At 34.6% G+C, this 18,381-nt stretch overlaps 1 long non-coding RNA gene across 1 annotated transcript; it reads left to right on the top strand.

Annotated features, from left to right (window-relative positions):
* Positions 1–15,870: 15,870 nt before the first annotated feature.
* LOC127121259 (uncharacterized) lies at positions 15,871–18,126 on the top strand. Its single transcript, XR_007803367.1, has 3 exons — positions 15,871–16,995; positions 17,080–17,165; positions 17,813–18,126. It is a non-coding gene; the product is annotated as an uncharacterized LOC127121259 (long non-coding RNA).
* Positions 18,127–18,381: the final 255 nt, after the last annotated feature.

Here is an 18,381-nt window from a genome sequence, read left to right as displayed (position 1 = left end):
AAAATGAGTTGGTGAATTGATTGGTCCAAAAGCCTTAAGGTCTTTTGTTATCCAAGGGAGAAAACTCAACCTAAAAACCACAAAACCCACCATGTGAGGATAGCTTCAACATGCTAGTGAGGGGTTAACCCTATAATAAGCATGGAAGACTCATTGTCCATCACTAAGGATATAGGTGAGTATTACATCTACCTCAAGGATAACTCAAACCTAATAGCTAAAGGTTATGAAAAGTTTTGATAAGAAGGTGGCCATTGAAACCATAAAAATACATTTGAATGGGTTATATTTACCAATGAAAAGTATGTACAAAATATGGTCGAAGTTGACTTAAAAGTTCAATTCAAAATAAGTGTTATGAAAAGAAAGTTTGAAAATCAAAAGGATAAGGCTTAGGTTTCTAATGTTTGAAAAAAAAGTGTTAAATGTTTGCACCAAAGTTTTGGCTTGGGTTAGAGTGGAGGGAAGAAGAAGAATGGCTAAAGTCCTAATCATACAAGAGATAAGGGATAAGAAACAAGACCACAAATGGAGTTCCTTTCTTGAGATCATATTGATGATCCAAGTAGCTCCCATCCTTTGGAATATGCAAGCAAAAATAATAGTAAGCTCAAGCAACAATCAAACAAGCCTTTTAAGAGATCCTCAATGCATCTTGTATCTTTCATTTTGGGTGAACATGGCAATGGTTCTTCAATTTGAGCTCTCATAGAATTCCCTTTGGATTGTGAAGAATTGAGTCACTCTCTTTGGTTCCTTTTGCAAACAGAAACTTCAATGGATCAAATGAAGAAGGTTTAGGAACTTTAGATCTTAAAATTCAACCAAATGCAATTGTATTTCAGATCTGAATTTTTGGAGAAAAATGAGATTTGTTCCTTTGGTATGGGTGAGGATTCAATTCAGCAGGGATTTAGGCGCCATTAGGTTGGAGAATTGTGAAGGCAAGGCATGGTATTTATAGATGGAGAGAGCTGAATGCATGAGCTAACTCGTGTGCATGGCAAATGGATTTTGAATTGCATGGGCCTGTGTGAGCATGTGGAAGGCCCAATGAAGGTTGAAATAACTTTCTGAGTTCATGTGAAAGGCAAATGGACGTGTACATTAAGTGTAATCAGCTCATGCATGGCAATTGAGATAGCTTTCACAAAATGCACTTAATTCTTCATGTCTTCGAAAATGATGCTTCCAAACTCCAAATGCTACCTTATGAGTAATGGTTAGAAAGCTTGTTGCATAAGGAACAAATGCTATGTTGATGAAAACTCCAATTGGGCCTTGGAAGTTAGTGAAATTTGAGCTTGAAGTGTAGGGTGCAAAACATACATATGTGACGTTTCCAAATTTGGCCAATGTTCAATCCCTCCTATCTTAATGATGCAAGCTCCAAATGATAAAATCTTCAACATGAAAGTTGTATACATTTTAAAGAAAATAAATTTGGACTTAAATTTTGCATCATTTGGATTTTTAATGAAGAAGTTATGGGCACTTGAAGTTGGACTTTTTCACATTTCAATGCATTTGGCCCAAAGTGACCTATAATGTTTTGCATTATCACATGTATTTCTTTTGAGATTTTGAAATTTTGCTCAACATAAAATTTGAATTAGACACAATAAGATTTCCAATGAATTAAGTCTCACCTCAAAATCATGAAAAATGAATGAGTTATGTTCTTGGGAAGTTGACCTAAAATTAGGGTTTCAGTCAAAATGACCTATAATGTCTTGGAATGGATGATGACCTTCCAAGCTTCAAATCAAATTTTTATGAACATGAAAGTTGTTAATATTGTCCGTAAGAACATTTTTCCTCTTGGGATCATCTCCATTCGACCAACACATGAAAAGTTAGGTCTTAGTGTATTTCAAAATAGTCAGATGAATTGACTGATCAACTTCTCAAGTCCACCACTCATATCTTGATGAATTGATGATTGAGGGAACTCAAATAAGTTCAAATATGCATGAAATGATGAATTAAAGAACTCCCCTTGATTGTATTTGACCATGGGTTGAGGTTGCTTCATGAGCAAGGCATTATTGATGATCAGATGAATTAGGGTTTCCTTGGGAAACAAACCTCAAACCCCTTGACTTGCTTTTATCAAAATGATGAATTGAGATACTTGGGAGGCATATTTGATGGATGAGAGCTTTGGGAACCATTTCCATGCTTGCTTTCATCTTCTCCTGACCATATCAATGCACATAGGATCTCCTAGAAGTTTTTTTTTGGATCTTGTGACTGCTCAAGCTACAAACAAGAGATGTTAGTGACATATTTTTGTGCTTTTGGTTGGTGAAATGAGAAAAGAAATAATATACAATTCAAGCATGCTTGGTGATCTCAAATAAAATCTCAAGAGATCCCACCCTAAAGGTAAGGAGCCAAGATGCTTATGATCCTTGAGGCTATGCAAATGCAATGTTATGATGCCATGAGGGATATTAGGGCCAAAATTAGGGTCTTACACTCACCCATTGGGTTTGCATTGAGAGAGATCACCAAGAACAATTTGATTGTATCATACTTTATATTTTTATCATCTTTACTAACCCAAATACCAAAAATATGTCGTTGCATTTGTCTAACTTTTTTGTAGGTAAGGCACATGCTCACCTGTGATCTATTAAGCTCATATATAGGGGTTTAAGACCCTCATTGCTAAGAGCTCAATCAAGAATGATCTACAATATCTTTAGACATCATATATGGATCCCCATGAGCTTCACATAATATTTTTTATCAAGAATTCATCAAGAGTTTAGAATTGGTTTGCAGTGGAAACCCTACTTCATTTGGGTGTCTTGTGTAACTTCTTCACCAAACTTCTTTAACAATTGATCTAATATTTCAAGGGATACTACACATTTCATCATCTTATGCATATATAATCTCCCATTAGTCCCAAAAGTGAAGAGAATTTCAATCTAGCAAGTTGGTTGGTGATGGTTAACCAGAGGAATTCATCTGACCAAAACTGGGGTCCCCTTGACCCTATCTTCTACAATGCTTGTCATATGAAAATGATTCTAAGAGAAACGTTACTCTAAATGACATTACAAACAACTTTAATGTTTAGGTCTAGAGCTAGGTTTGCTTGGAAATTCATTTTTATGGTGAAAGATTATAGGTCATTTTGTCTAAACCCTAATTTGGAGGTCAACTTCCCAAGGCCATAACTAGCTCATATTTTATGAGATGAAAGATTTCCAAGTTGCACAATCAAATTAAATGTGTATACTTCAACTTTTATGTTTGGATTAAGAGATAATTCAACTTTTATGATCATGTGATATGAGGATACATTATAGGTTATTTTGGACCAATACCATTGAACAAGTGATTTTCCTCAACTTCAAAAATGCATAACTCCTTCATATCAAATCCAAATAAGGTCAAATTTATTACCATTTTGAAGGATTCTGAAAGATCTACAACTTTTATGAAGGAATGTTTCTCATTTGAAACTCACAAAAAATGTTAGCCAAGGTGGAACAAGTGAACATATGGCTTGGCACTTAGATTTTTTTTTGATATGTTTAAATTTCCAAACTTCCACCTCAAAATTAATCATGATGAAAGCTTCAAATGGAAAAGTGTTCAACATGAAAGTTGTTCCTCTTGATCTAACCTTTCTAAAAAGTCCAATTTCATCCATTTTGGACAAGATTTAAATGGGTTGCACATGGCTTGAACATTGCATCATCATTTGGCAAAGATCAAACTTCAAACATCCATGCACAATTGCCTAGCATTCCAATTTGATTTCAAACTTATTCACATTCAATTATGGACCAAATGGAATAATCTCACGGGCCTGTACACACCCATGCACCCATGCATCACTGATTTCCAAAATTGGAAACTCACTTCAAGGGTGCAAATATCACTTGACTCAGCTATAAATAGAGACCCTATGCATCAGAGGTGAGGACTCTTTCGCTCCAGCTTTGATCCCAAACACCAAACCCTTCCATTTGAGAGGATAAACCTGAGAATTTCCTTTGGAAATTGATTTGGAATCTCACTGTTTTGAGATTCAAAACTCCAGGGATCCAAGACCTTTTGTGCTTTCTAATCTACTTCTGCAAGCATCCTGAGCAAGACCAAGCACGAGCCAAAGCAAGAACAATTGAATCCAGACCTGCATTGAAGATATTTTTTTAGAAAATTTTATCTCTTCGATTCTCACTCAATTCTTCATAATTCTCTTGGATCCTTGGTTGTCTGAAGTCCTACCAATGTAGGCAATAAGATTAAGTTGCTTTGAGGTCAAATCGAAGCAACTCAGATCATGTACCTCAAATTTCAACTCCTTGTATCTCTCAATATACTTGGAGTTAGGATGAATTGAGGCCAGATTCGTGCTCAGTGTCATTTTTACTTTAAAATCATAGCCTTCTTTTTAATTTTAGTGATGGTTATGATTGGACCAGTCCGACAAGGCTCGCCTGAGAAGGAGACCAGTGCTTTGCTCCGGTGATAAGTTGGCAAGGTCCAGAGCCACATGATCTGTTTGAATTAATCTAATCACGAGCGTTGGTTTGAATGACCTTGTTTGTGGCGCGCTGACTAGAGTCCATCATAGATTGTGCGTTTGTGGCCACTTGATCTTCCACCTCAATTAATGAGGGAGATCAAGTGGTCCACGTTTTTTCTAATGATTTGATTTTCACTTTATTTGTGTTATTTTCATTAATTCATATTAATTTTAATATTGATCCAAAAAAATGAGAGTTTCACCATTTTTTAAAAATAAATTCCTCTTTTATTTTCTGAATTAAAATTATTTTTTGGATCATTATTAATATTTTTCATAATTTAATTGATGTTGTGAATATTTTTAATTGTTTAAAAATAGTTTTAAGTTTCAAAAAGTAATGACATTTTTTCTCCAAGGTCCTTTGACCTTGTTTGACCTATGATAAACCTCATGACCATTTCTTTGGTGTTTTGATGAGGTTTTAGGAATTTGGCAAACCATAATTTAATTTAATGCTTTTTTTAATTGTTTTTTAATTGATTAAATGCCAAATAAATTCTGTTGAGATTCTATTATTGACTTGTTGAGTTTGACTTGTGTTGTTGGGCCTTGGTCAAGGTTGATTTGACTTTGTTGAGTTAAGATCATTGGATTTAGGGGATTGATAAAATATACATTTCATCTCCGAAAATGAATGAATGGTCTTAGTTTGGTAAAAGTCCTCCTTTGACCAATTTGTGTTGATTCCATTCCCCCTGTCTCTTCATCTCATTCCCCTTCTTTATTCATTCATGTCATGAACCTATGATATCTCAATATCCTAAGCCTAGTTGATTGCAAAATCAACATGAGTATGGATGAGATTAGGTCCACCACTTTACATATTCTTTTTGTGTGTGGTATGTTTTAGGAGCATAGTTCATTATACTATGTCTCTAACATGCATTAACACAAAAAATCTATTGCCAGGCCTCAAATAATTGTGACTTCTACATAAGTCCAATTACGATTGCTTAACATAGCGCTAAATTTGTGACATAAAAGGCATAACATTCTAGTAAGTGAGATTGTAAGTCTCCCCTCTTTCATGGTATTGTGTGGAAACTTGGCCTCTTTTCCTTCCTTTGGAAGATGTCTTGGTTCAAGGATTCATGCTTGTGAATATTGGGTTGAGTATTCTCCAAAGAATGACTTAAATAATACAAAAGCAAAAGCAATACTAACTTCTAATCAATTAACAACTAAAATTTAATTTCAAGCCATTTACTTTTATGCACTTTAATTTCAAGCTTTTATTCATTTGCCATTTTTCATACCATTTAACTTGTTTACTTTAATGTTATTTTTACTTTGTTCGCTTGATCTATATCTTGTGATCATATTGCGATTGTATGTACTTGTTTGTGTATTTTGTTTGTGGTCTTTGACCTTAATATACGTAATAACAACAAAAAACCTTAAAAGACATTTGTGTGGACTGTTGGATTTGATCTGAGACTATTAGGCTTAGAATTTAGGCAACACTCCCTATGCAAAAGGACTTGGCCAATGCCAACTTTCATGAAACCAAGTGCTTGTGAAATTAACATTCATCTAATACAATATTGAAGGTCCATTTGAGTTCATCTGCAACATGATCATATTGAAGCTGATATTTTGAACCTGTGTCTAATGCCTACCTTTGAAGTCATCTGATACATGGGAAATTTTGAAGAAGATCATGGAGTTACTAAGCTTGGATGTGGCTATCTTTATTTGATGCCTTGTTCTTCATCTTACTATTTGTGTATTGGTATTGCTTGATTCTAAAGTCCAAGGGAAATTTTAGTTTCTATATGACATTCTTGTCTATTGGATTGCAGCCCATTGGTCAGATATTTTAAACTCTTAACTTTTAAGTTTATGATTAGGATTAATCTCTTCATATCCTCCCCATTTCTTTAATTTCAAAATCTCTCCCTCCTTTTAAAAAAAATCTTATTTTCTTGTGTTTTTTTCTAAACTTAGACCATATTGCAAATTAGAAGCTTTGGCCTTATGCCATTTCATTTTCAAACTTATTTTCTTAAATCAAACTTGTAAATAAACTTAACTATACTTGACTTAAAAACTTCAAAATCCAAAAAGAACTAACACTCATCCAAACCTTTTTAGGCCTCTTGTGCCTTTGTTAAACTTAAATTTTTGTTAAAAGCAATACACTCACTTTGAAATTGATACCACGAACTACGAGGTGTTGATCCCTCATTTTATGTTGGTACGTAGGCACAAGTCTGAAGGTCTTGGCAAACACAAAAATATAATTAATGAATACTTTTCTCATTCCCCTACTCTATTTATTGCAAATATCATTTGTACAAAAACACATATGCACACAAGAAAGGGCTCCATAGGAGTACCTAGGACACTTTTGGTGCTAACACATTTCCTCTGTGTAACCAACCCCCTTACCTGTAATCTCTGGAATTTTATTAGTTTTGATTTGAAAACTTCTTATCTTTTGGGTTTTGTTCGTACTTTTCCCTTTTCCTTTGGAAACAATAAAAGTGCGGTGGCGACTCTGGTTTTATTGACATCTAGCTTATCCATAGCTTGATGATCATGAATTTACCGCTACACCAAGCACCTATTTGTTGGTGTTTTATCTTTGCGTTTATATGATTAATTACTTATCTAACCACTAATCAAAATAGCAAAAAAATGTTTTATTTTCCTTAAGTTTATTGTGCAAGGTATGGATTTTCAGTCAAGAGCATATCAAAGTTTTGTTGCTTACTTCTCAAGGAAAGTCAAAGGTTCATATGTTTATTTCCATGCCTTCTTCAACAAGCAACTTAAAGCTTTGAGCAATTTAATCAAGAGGTAGTCAAGGACACCTTATTTTGAGTTTATATGATCACCCATGTGCTTTGAAATGTAAGGAAAATCCAAGTACACAAGCTTGTTCCAAGGGGTTTGACCAAAAAGTCAACATTTTGAAGTCAAGGTTCCAAGGATCACAACTCCTTCTATTCTCAATAAGCTTCAGAGCCTGGTTTTCTTTGAAATTCTCTTTGAATCTCTGAAAGATCTTTCAGAGCCTGGTTACAAATTCTTCTTAAAGAGCTTAAGAGATTTGTTATAAACCTTAGGACCTGGTTGAATCAAGTCTAATTAACATGGAATTTACAATTCCTTGGAACTTGATGTCTGGTTCTGATTCCTGGTTGAAATCTTTCTCAAACAGCAGAATTAAAGCTTCAGACTCAAACAGTAGACAAGTTCTTCAGAAACTGGTAACTTAAGTTCTGATCTAAAAAACTTCAAGATCTTCTGATGTTACTGACTTTTTTGTATAAGACAATTAACAAACTCTTCTTAGAAGTGGTTGTTATCAGAAACATTAAAAAAATTGGGTTCTGTTTCATCAATATAGGTATAGCAAAATCAATTACAATTCTCTCCCTTTGTCATCAATAAAAAAGACACAGAAAATAAATAATGGAAAGATACAAACAAGATTTCATTGAAAAACTCCAGAAGGCAAAAAGAGTACAATCATGTTACAGAAACACAAAAACACTTAAGCAAAAAATAAAAACACAAAAAGTGCAAAACTATTTTGAAAACTAAGGGTTTTATGGCAGAGGAGGCGAGAGTCTGGATAGTATCAATTGAAACCTCATCTCCTACCTGTCTAGAAGTTCTTTGACAAGAGCATTCTCAGCTTCAATATCTATGATGGTTTTCAGAAGCACTTCAAAAATAACCCCAGAAGAGGTTCCAACAGACTGTTCATTGATAAAAACAACAATTAGGTGTTCTTCAGAAGCAACCGACTGAGAAACAACGTCTTCCATGACACATCCTGGATGACCAGAAACTTCCTCAGCTTCCTGAACAACTTCCTTAACCTTTGGAGCAGGAAGAGACAATGGAGTATGTCGTAACTTCCAGAGTTCCATAATGGGTACAAACCCATAAGGGAAGCTTATTTTAGAGACTTTATACCGAAAGTTCTTCAGCTTGGAGATCTTGGAGTTCATCCAGCTTTTGTAAGCTTCCCAAGCAGTGTTACTTTCCGCTAGATTAGTTGATAAATAACTAGTCCTCATAGCAGCGTGAAGACAACTTCTTGAGTATGGTTCTAATTTCTTCACAATCTAAGCAAAATTTGGTTGTTTTGGTTTGGGTTGGCTAAGGATTCTGACATAAAGATCAATTATAATTGGATGAGGATATGGACCAAAAACTGTTGGAAAATGAGAGGGAATGGCCTCGTATCTTTCAGAGCCAGATACTTCAAGTTCAAGTTCAAAATTAAACATGCCTTTAGGAGTACCTTCAGACACTGAGTTACCAGAATCTCTCGAAGGAGATCTTTTGGGTGTTGTGAAATTTGGATTTTCGGTGTGGGAAGCATAAATAGGTGAACTAGAGAACATATGATGTGACTCATCCTCGTGTTTCAAGAACTTTACCCATGTCCAACGACTATAGTCATCAATTATGACCAATACATAATTCTTACCATTGATAGAGGAAATTTTCACTGGCCCAAAAAAATCAATATGCAGAAGTTCTAATGGTCTAGAAGTAGAAACAACCATTTTCACTTTAAAAGATGTTTTAGAAAACTTGCCTTTCTGACATGCTTCACAAAGAGCATCTAAAGCTAACTTCAGGTTGGGTAAGCCTCTGACTAATTCAAGCTTATTTAGCTGATAAATATTTCTCATCCGAACATGGCCCAAACATATATGCCATACCCATTACTCCTCATTAACAGACATTAAGCATTTTACATTTAGATCCTCAAGATCAGAAAGTCTGATTTTATAAATGTTGTTCTTTCTCTTCCCGTTAAAAAGGACCATACCATCTTTCTGACTAACAACATTACAAGACTTTTGATTAAAAATGATATCATAACCATTGTCACTAAGCTGACTAATAAACAATAAGTTATGCATTAAGTTGAAGCTAGTTGAAATATGCCCACCGAATGCATCGCATGCTCGAAGGTACAACAAAATCGGTGGTGCTATCTTCATGTACCTGCAAAACAAAAAAAAAGGTTGGAAAATGGTGCTCGAGGAGGATTGGGGCCCTCATGCCTACGTATTCCCATAGTACAATGAGAAAGTTAGAGCCGTATAGTTCATGGAACCGGAGAGGACATATAAAAGAAAGGAAAGTGTTATCCAATGATTCGTATCCTCGTGCCTACGTACCCTCACAATGCAATGAGGAAGTCAGAGCTCCATTGTTTGGAGGACCAAGACTGAGAAAAAGACAATAATTGGGGGGGAGGGTGTTTAAATAGAAAAGAAAAAAGGTAAAGGTGGTGTCAAAACCAAGAAAGGGGAATGGCCAATAAGGTGTATCCCTAAAAAGGAAGGCGGCGTCAAAACCAAGAACAAAACGATAAAAGTGGTGTCAAAACCAAGAAATGGGAAATGAACAAGAAGGTGTATTCCAAAATTGTGGTGTCAAAACCACGAAAGGGGAATGACCGTGAAGGTGTATCCCAAAATTGTGGTGTCAAAACCAAGAAAGGGGAATAACCATGAAGGTGTATCCCAAAATTGTGGTGTCAAAATCAAGAAAGGGGAATGACCATGAAGGTGTATCCCAAAATGTGTGTTAAAACCAAGAAAATAGAATGACCATGAATGTGTATCCCAAAATTGTGGTGTCAAAACTAAGAAAGGGGAATGACCATGAAGGTGTATCCAAAAATAGTGATTACAATGATGTTTAAACCAAGAGAAGATAAGAAAAGGAGCCACAAGGCTAGTTGCAGACTTGATAGTGAATTGACAGGAATTGAACTAAAGTATATGAACAGAGACAAATACTCTGAACAACTGGGTCATTCATCCCGTACTCATAGATATTCTAGACAAGTGTAGGGAAGATCCATTCTCATAATTCTATATTGCTTAAGGCTCATGGTATGCAATCCTAGTCAATGACTGACATGTTGTTGGAGTAGGTTCCCAAAGATGCTTGTGGGGATGAGTCAGATGATTGAGATCTGCTGAGGAGATCTGTGATCCACTAGGAATCTTGAATTTGTTGAGAGGTTGATGCTCCAAAGTAACAAAGATAAGTCCCATCAAGTGACCAAGGGACTTATGGTCACTTTACAAAGACAAATGGAAAGTGTAACAGATGAAAGGATCTAGTTGATCAAATAGGAATTTGATCAAGCCAAATCAAAGGAAAGGGATTGATGAACAAACAAAAATGCATGATCATATAAAAGTAGCCTAAAGTCTCATTTTTAGGTAGCCCAAGATAAAGTCATGTGTGTGAAAAAATGTGCTAAACCTAATCATATGAATGCAAGAGGCATAAAACAGATGAATAAGACCACAAACTCAAAATTTTAACAGGGGCAAGACAAGTCAAGGTGCACAAGGTCCATGTGTCAAAGGTCACTCAAAGTCAGGAAAAGGGTTTAAACATAAGTCAAAGTCCAAAGTCCAAAATGTTTTCATCACTCCAAGTCAAGCATATGTTTAAGATCAAGTTCAAGTTGATTTATCATGTTTTGATTCATTAAGATTAACAAGCAGATCAATCAAACAAGTTAAGAAACAACAAATGAATAAGGAAATATGAATATAGTATGAAGTGATATGATGATTAATAAGACATAAAATTAAAGTTCATTAAGTAAATGATATAAACTAAATGACTTTAATTAAATGGCAAGAATGTAAATGGATAAAATGTAAAGAGCACAAAGTAATGCTAAGAGTTAATGGTTAATGAACTGTATTGGGAGAATTTAGCGCTATGTTAAGCAATCGTAAGTAGGCTTATGTAGAAGCCATACCTATATGAGATCGATCAATGACAATGTATGTGTCAGACAAGTTAGAGAATTAACACAAAGTTAATCTCAAGCAACATGTCACACAATAATAAAAAAGAAGAGAATAAATGAAAGTAGAAAGAGTGAAAGGAAAATCAAGGCAATTACAAAGGGATCATTCTATCCACAAATCAAAGGACTCAAAATATAGCGTATTGAGGGTTAACCTATCATTGATGCAAAGTATTGAAGATGATTCATGATCATCTATCAATAGTTTTGGATCAAAGAAGGTTGAATCAATCTCAAATCCATCTATCAATGATTTGAGATGTGGAAGAAATCATCAACCAAGAAATTAACTCAATTCAAAACATCAAGTGAATATAAAAAATAAAATAAAAATGATTTATATAATTTAGTAATGATTAATAAAAGAAAAATAAAAGAGAAAAATGTCAAAGACGGGTCAACACATCAAATAAAAGTCCAAGAAAAATATGAGAGGTCAACAAAAATATGAGAGATTTGACCTCAAAAGTTGGGATAAAAATATTTTAAAATGATTAAAATAAAAATGTTAAAAGAAAATTAAATGAAAAATAAGAGAAAATATGAATTAAATGCAAAAATGGTTTTTAAAAATATGGAAAAATCATATGTGATAGAAACTATTTTTATGAAATTATTAAAGAAAGTTGGACTAAAAAATAATAAAGGAGATAATTAAAATTAATTTTGGAAGCAAAAGGAATTAAATGAAATAAAAAAGAAATAAAAAATATTTTAAATTCAACAAATAGGTTATGTGGCACGCTATTATTGGATGAGAAGTTTGAATTTGGCACGGAACGCACGAAGGTCTTCTTCATCTTCAACCTTTGGATGTTTAATTTTGCAACTTCATGAACTCGTGTTTTTAACATGAATCAAGCATGGATTCAGTTGCTAAACACCTCATCGTTCATGTCTCCCTGCATCAGAGCAATTGATTTGCTCTGAGCAAGGAGAATTATCTCAAGAACTTGAAGAACCTTAGTTCTTCTAAGTAAAATTAAATGATTAAAACAACAAATGAATCCTAGTTAGGAGAGGGCTTTTGATCAGTGGAACAAGGCGAAGAGTGTGGTAACTTGTTTTCTTGAAATTGTAACTCGTATCTACCTTTTCGATTGGAGCTTCCGAAGTCAACAATGGTGGATATGGAAGCAAGGTTGTAGGAGGATTCAGACCACGACAATGCTTCAGACAACTTCAAATGATGCCGATGAAGAATTATGGGCAAAGAAATGTAAGCAAAAGGACATGAATCGAAAAAGAGAATGACTTGTTATTTGAGGTATCGGGCTTCAATGGTTTCAGAGTTTTTTTGGCTTTCAAAGCTTAGGAATGAAGGCAAAACCTTCCTCTATTTATAGGGAATGTGTTGGGATTCAAATATGTGTGGAATGGATCTCAATTCGTGTGAATCAACTTGAGAAATTTCAAATTCAAACCGTGTGAAAATTTGGTGCCAAACTCGTGATTTTGGAGCTTTGCAAGTCATTTCATGTTGTGGTCATATGTGTTTGGTCATGGGAAACAAGTTTGCACGCGTGAGAAGTGGTCCTAAGTTGATTTTGGCATGTTTCCACATTATAGGTCATGATACAAAATAGAGTTTAGGTCACCATGTTCATGCTTAGGCCAAATCCAATCCTCTCGTGTGTTTTCTGATTTTCTTCGAGCCAAATGATCACTTCATGAAGTAGAACAAGATGCAAAAAGAATCACTTCAAAAGGAGCTTTGAGATGAAAGTTACAAGCTTGTGAAGTTGGGGTCATGACCTGGTTTTTAGGCTGGTATCGTACCCCAAAATTTGCCCTTTTTTTTGTTTTCATATGACTTTTGGATTGTGGTTCATCTACACACATTCATGCCAAGCTCATATTTATCATACAAGCATATTAACATCCATGAGCATCTTCATAGATTCAGAGGTTTGTATTTGGATTCATGACATTGTTTTCATTAGGTTGGATCCCCTAAACCCTAGCTCTTGCTTGTGGGATACTCTTGGTTCTTGATTTAGTCCTAAACCCTAATGCTAGAGGCATGTGATGCGAGCTTGCTTCTTGAGCCTTGGTCCTTGTTCACCTCACCCTTCATCTTGATCATGTTAAACCCTAATTCTCAACCATTTGTGATTATGAGGCTTGCAACCTTTATTTCTTGATTCATTGGTGCTTGGCTGATTATCCTTATCCATGTGATTTTATTTCTGGATTCATTGGTGCTTGGCTGATTATCCTTGTCCATGTGATTTTCCTAGTGGCATTGGTTTGAATATGAAACCCTAGTTTTAGGGATTCATCATTTTGGCTTGCTTGGTGATCCTTTTGATCCATGTGCATTGTTTCATCCAAGTTCATTCATACTTTTTATTCATAGTGCATTTTTTTAGATCATTCATAATGAATTGATTCATACTTAGACATTCCTAGTTCACGACTCCATACATGATCCCTTAGTCCCTTAATATGGTTTATATTTATTCATTCAAATTCATAATACATGTTTCAAAATAAAGCAATTCAAATGTGAATTTGGTGGGAGAGTGTTATTTGAAACTAAAGCATTCTTTTCATTAAAACAAAAAGCCATTTTTCATACAAATGTTCATTCCATTGCATTTACATCATGTTACAAAGTAAAAATACAAGAAAAATAACAACTTTGACCAAAGGTTGACTTTGGTCAATAGTTGACTTTTTGGTCAACTTTGACCAAAGTCAATCCATCTAATTTTCTAAAAAAAAAACTAATCCTAAATCTTCATTCTTCATGCTTCATCATTTCATTCAATCTTCTATCCAAGTTGGTTTCCATTTCAAGAAAGCTTTGCTTTGCATTTGGCCATTTCCATGAAGCTTTCATGATGATCATGTTTTGAAACTTTGATTCAATGCCAACAATAGCATATGGCAGCCCTGCACTCAATCCATGTAGCCATACATTAGCATACATACATTCATTTATATCCATAAAAAACACATATTGATGCTCCATTCAAATACCTATTAATGCACTCATTCAACACACATTGGTAGCGACAACTAACAGCTCATACTCATGCACATTCAATAGCATCATATCCAATTTCAATCATCATCATCTTATAACACCAGTCACACTAGCTATACCTCAGTTTAACAGGTGCATTATCTCAATTTCTATATGCTAGTTTACAACCTAAGTTTCAAGTGGTTTACAATTTGCATGATTACTAGAATAATGCATCAACATAGTCTGCCAACAATTCAGAATTCAACATCAAACACAAGCAGCAAGTTCAAAATTTCTAATAGCTTCATCCATCATGGTTCACGATTCAACCAACAGCCTATACCTGCCAAGACCAAATGAGCAGCCTAGTGTTCAATATATAATAAAACTCCACAAGTGTTCCATATCATTCAATAGTCACAATTGGTTTCAAGTATTTCAGCAAAGGGGAACAAAGCTGTTATGTTAAGCCCTATATAATCGAATCCAATCACTTTTTAGCAAACCTTCACTCTGCAACCTGAGAATTCCATTATACAATATGAGTCCATTTTGCAACTCGAGCTCTTTTTCATGCTGCTACTGGAGATTTCCGCTCCGCAACAACCTTCCTCATTTGTTCTCCATTCGTACTAGAGTTCACACAATTTCACGTAACACAGCAACAACACACGCAACCTCGCACACAACAACCGAAACAGCAAAAACGTGGAAAAAACACATTACGCATCAACAACAGAAGAAAAGAAGAAGGAGAAAAAGCGAATTAAAGCAGTTGCAGAGGAAGGAGAAGATTGAAGCGCCATTGAGCCTTAGAGTTGAGTTTCCCTTTTTTTGATTATTTGTGGCCTGAACTGGATTGGACCCGCGGCCCAAACGAATTTTCTCGTTTTTACGCCCCAGCTTAAAGCAATACACCCCCTTTTGGACTATGGATTTGGTGTCCGGGCCTTAAGCCCCAGGCCCAGACAAAAAACCTCTAGTTTCAATTTCAGGTCCTACACCCGTTTGAGCTTTTTGTTAATTTTAATTAATTAGTTTGATTAGGGAGTAATTAGTGTTAATTTACTTGATTAGACTTTAACATTAGGAATTAATTCAGGTTAATCTGATTAATTAGATTGTAGGATTAATTCGGATTAATTAGGATTAGTCATGTTTAATTAGGTTAATTAGATTGTAAATTAATTTAATTAGAACATTCATTTTAGGATAAATAGAAATTTAGTCTTAATTAATTCTTAGGATTTTAATTAATTGTAAATCTTAATTAGGCCATATTAGGATAATTAGAATACTTAGATTTTGTATAAATAAATATAATTAGGATTATTTAGTTTGTTCAAAATTTAACTTAAAAAATTATTTTTCCAATTAACTCATTTTTTTTTCTTCATGTTAACCATTTTGCCCCTAGGTAGAAAATCCTGACTTTTGCATGATTCCATAGGTTAGGGTTACTCAGAACCATTTGATTCAATTAATTGATTAATTCATTTAGGATTGTACATAGTCTAGCTAATTTCTCCGAAGCCCATTGATTAGTGTTGATCAAAGATCGCTTTAGTCAAACAAATCCTTTGTACCGTGCTCTAACCCCAAGTCTATTCAAGTAATCAAAAGATCCTTGATCATTTGATAGGGCAAATTCATTCTGCTCAAGCTATATTGGATATGTTGAATCTCAAGAGCTCAAGACCTCAAAATTCAAATGCAAGATCAAGACTTTAAAGTCAACATCAATCAAGCATAGTTGACAAAATGGAGGAGTTGGTTATGGAGAAGTTGGTTATGGAGATTCAGTTGGCTGGTTAAGGGTGACATGGTTGAAGAAGAATGGAAAATGAGAGAGGGTTTTTGAAGCCATCGGAGAATTCTGTTATATCCGTTTGAGGGAGAAATTAAGAGGTTATATTTGGCAGTTAGAGGAATGAGGATTTTCTATTAGAGAAGTTGTGGAGAGAAGTTAGAGGAATTCTGAAGTTTGGTTTTGGTTAGAGGGAGTGTATGATGAGGTCGATAGACTTGAAGGGAGTGAGGGTTCTATTATGAAAAAATGGGAGAGGTTTGTTGAAAGGTTGTTACAATTCTGTTATAGAGATATTGATTAGAGGTTTGTTAGAATGAAGTTTAGAGTTTTTGCTCCATTCTGTTTTGGAGTGAGATTCTTCTGTTATAAGGGTTTGTATTTATGTCTTTATCAGTTGGAGGTGCGATTTTGAAGAAGGTTACAATTTCTTTCTCTTGAAGAGGTTAGGGAATGGTTTTAACCGTTTTTGAGTTGGTTGTAATTCAGTTATAGGGAGGTTATTGCAAAATCTGTTAGAAGTTGTTTTCAGATTCTGTTACAGGTTTTTGAAGGTAGTTAGAATTGAAGAGTTTCAGTTATTCGATTGAGGAAGTTTGAAGGGTGATTAAAGGATGGTTTTTTGTAATGACTGTTTTTGGAGAGTTGAAATGAAGAGATCGAAGAGTTTTGGTCCTCGGTTATGTTCTGTTAGATTGTTGCAGGGCTTTGTATTGTTGATGAGGGAAGTGAGTGAAGGTTTAAAATTCGGTTAGGGGGATTTATGGGAAGTCATTCTGTTAGAAGTTGGATCAACTTCTGTAAACCATTTTTACCGGTTATCGGTTGGTTGGTGGTTGAAGGTTGTTAATTAACGGTTATTCTGTTATGAACTTTTTTTGTAAAGTTAGTTGAGAGAATGTAACCGATTATGTTGTGTGTTGCAGGTTCCGTTTTATTATGCAGTTGGAGGGAATTTGGAATTATGAATAGAGGACTTTCGTCGCAGTTTCTGGTTCACACTTGGTTGGAGGTTAGAAAGACTACGCTGTCTTTTTTTTTCCAGGTCCTGTTATGGTCTTTAAGTTCTATTTCATTTTGAATTTGTAGTTCTCTTCTCTGTTTGCCTCATGCTTGTAGTTATCAGCTTCCTCTATATGAAGCTTTTGTGAGAAGTTTTATTGTGAAGTTCTGTTAACACAAAGTTGGTTAGGACGGTTCTTTTTGAATAGACACTGTTAGTGCAGGTTAAAAGTAATAACTAGGTTAAAGTGAAATATTGTGGAACTATTAGTTAAAACTCTGTGTTTGATTTTCTGTTAACTAATGAATGTATGCAAGATAAGTTAACATTGGATTATGTTATCAAAATTCCTGTTGAATGTGTTGTAATGCTCAGGACAAAATGCAGTAACAAAAAACTGAGTTGTAATTTCAGCATGCTAGTGAAATATGAATGCATTGTTAGTGATGTTTGTTAATGGTAAATTGAAAACCAACTGAATGTATTGTTGTTTTATTACTTTGCATTGCCATGATTTGTTGGCTCGAAATGCCATAGGATTGATCAGACCAGGGTGAATGGTTCTTGACATGAGTTAGTAGTTAGTGTTAAATGAATGGTTAATTGGCTATGTTGTGAAATGGCTAAATGAACATGTGTTTGATTTATTCTTGTAGGTTATGCACACATGAAGAATATGAGTTGGCTCGAAATTGTTTCGAAGATTAGAGCTCATGTTTTGGACCTTAATTGGAATGTCGATTGAGCTATTAAGCATCGCTTGGATTTGCGCATGGTTCGGGACTTGGGTGTATGCACTGCTAGGTTTTAGGTGTTATCCAAGATTTATATCATGTAAAACAAGTCACAGCCGTGTATGTTTGAATGCTATTGCCTTGTAAACGCCGTATGTAATTTGGATTCACATTGTGTTTGAATGGCTTGAATGGGAAATGGTTTATGAACGATTTTGTATTGGTTATGTAATGAAAATGGAATTATTGATTTGTATATGAAATTTGAAATAGAAATAGATGGTTGAATATATGAAATTGATGTACACAAAGAAGTTGAATGATAAATAAAAATGCAATGTATTTGGAAATTGAATCAAACCAAATGGATGGAAACTTTATACGATAGTTGTATGGTTATTGTAATGTAAAGTAATTGTTGAATATTTTTGTTTATGAAATTAGAAATGAATGGATATATGATTTTAATCGGATGGAAATGTATGGTGTAT

Source organism: Lathyrus oleraceus, chromosome 2, assembly GCF_024323335.1.
Source record: "Lathyrus oleraceus cultivar Zhongwan6 chromosome 2, CAAS_Psat_ZW6_1.0, whole genome shotgun sequence".
Lineage (NCBI taxonomy): Eukaryota > Viridiplantae > Streptophyta > Magnoliopsida > Fabales > Fabaceae > Lathyrus > Lathyrus oleraceus.
The sequence above is the reverse complement of the archived record's forward strand: the minus strand, read 5'-3'. Positions and strand labels throughout refer to the sequence as shown.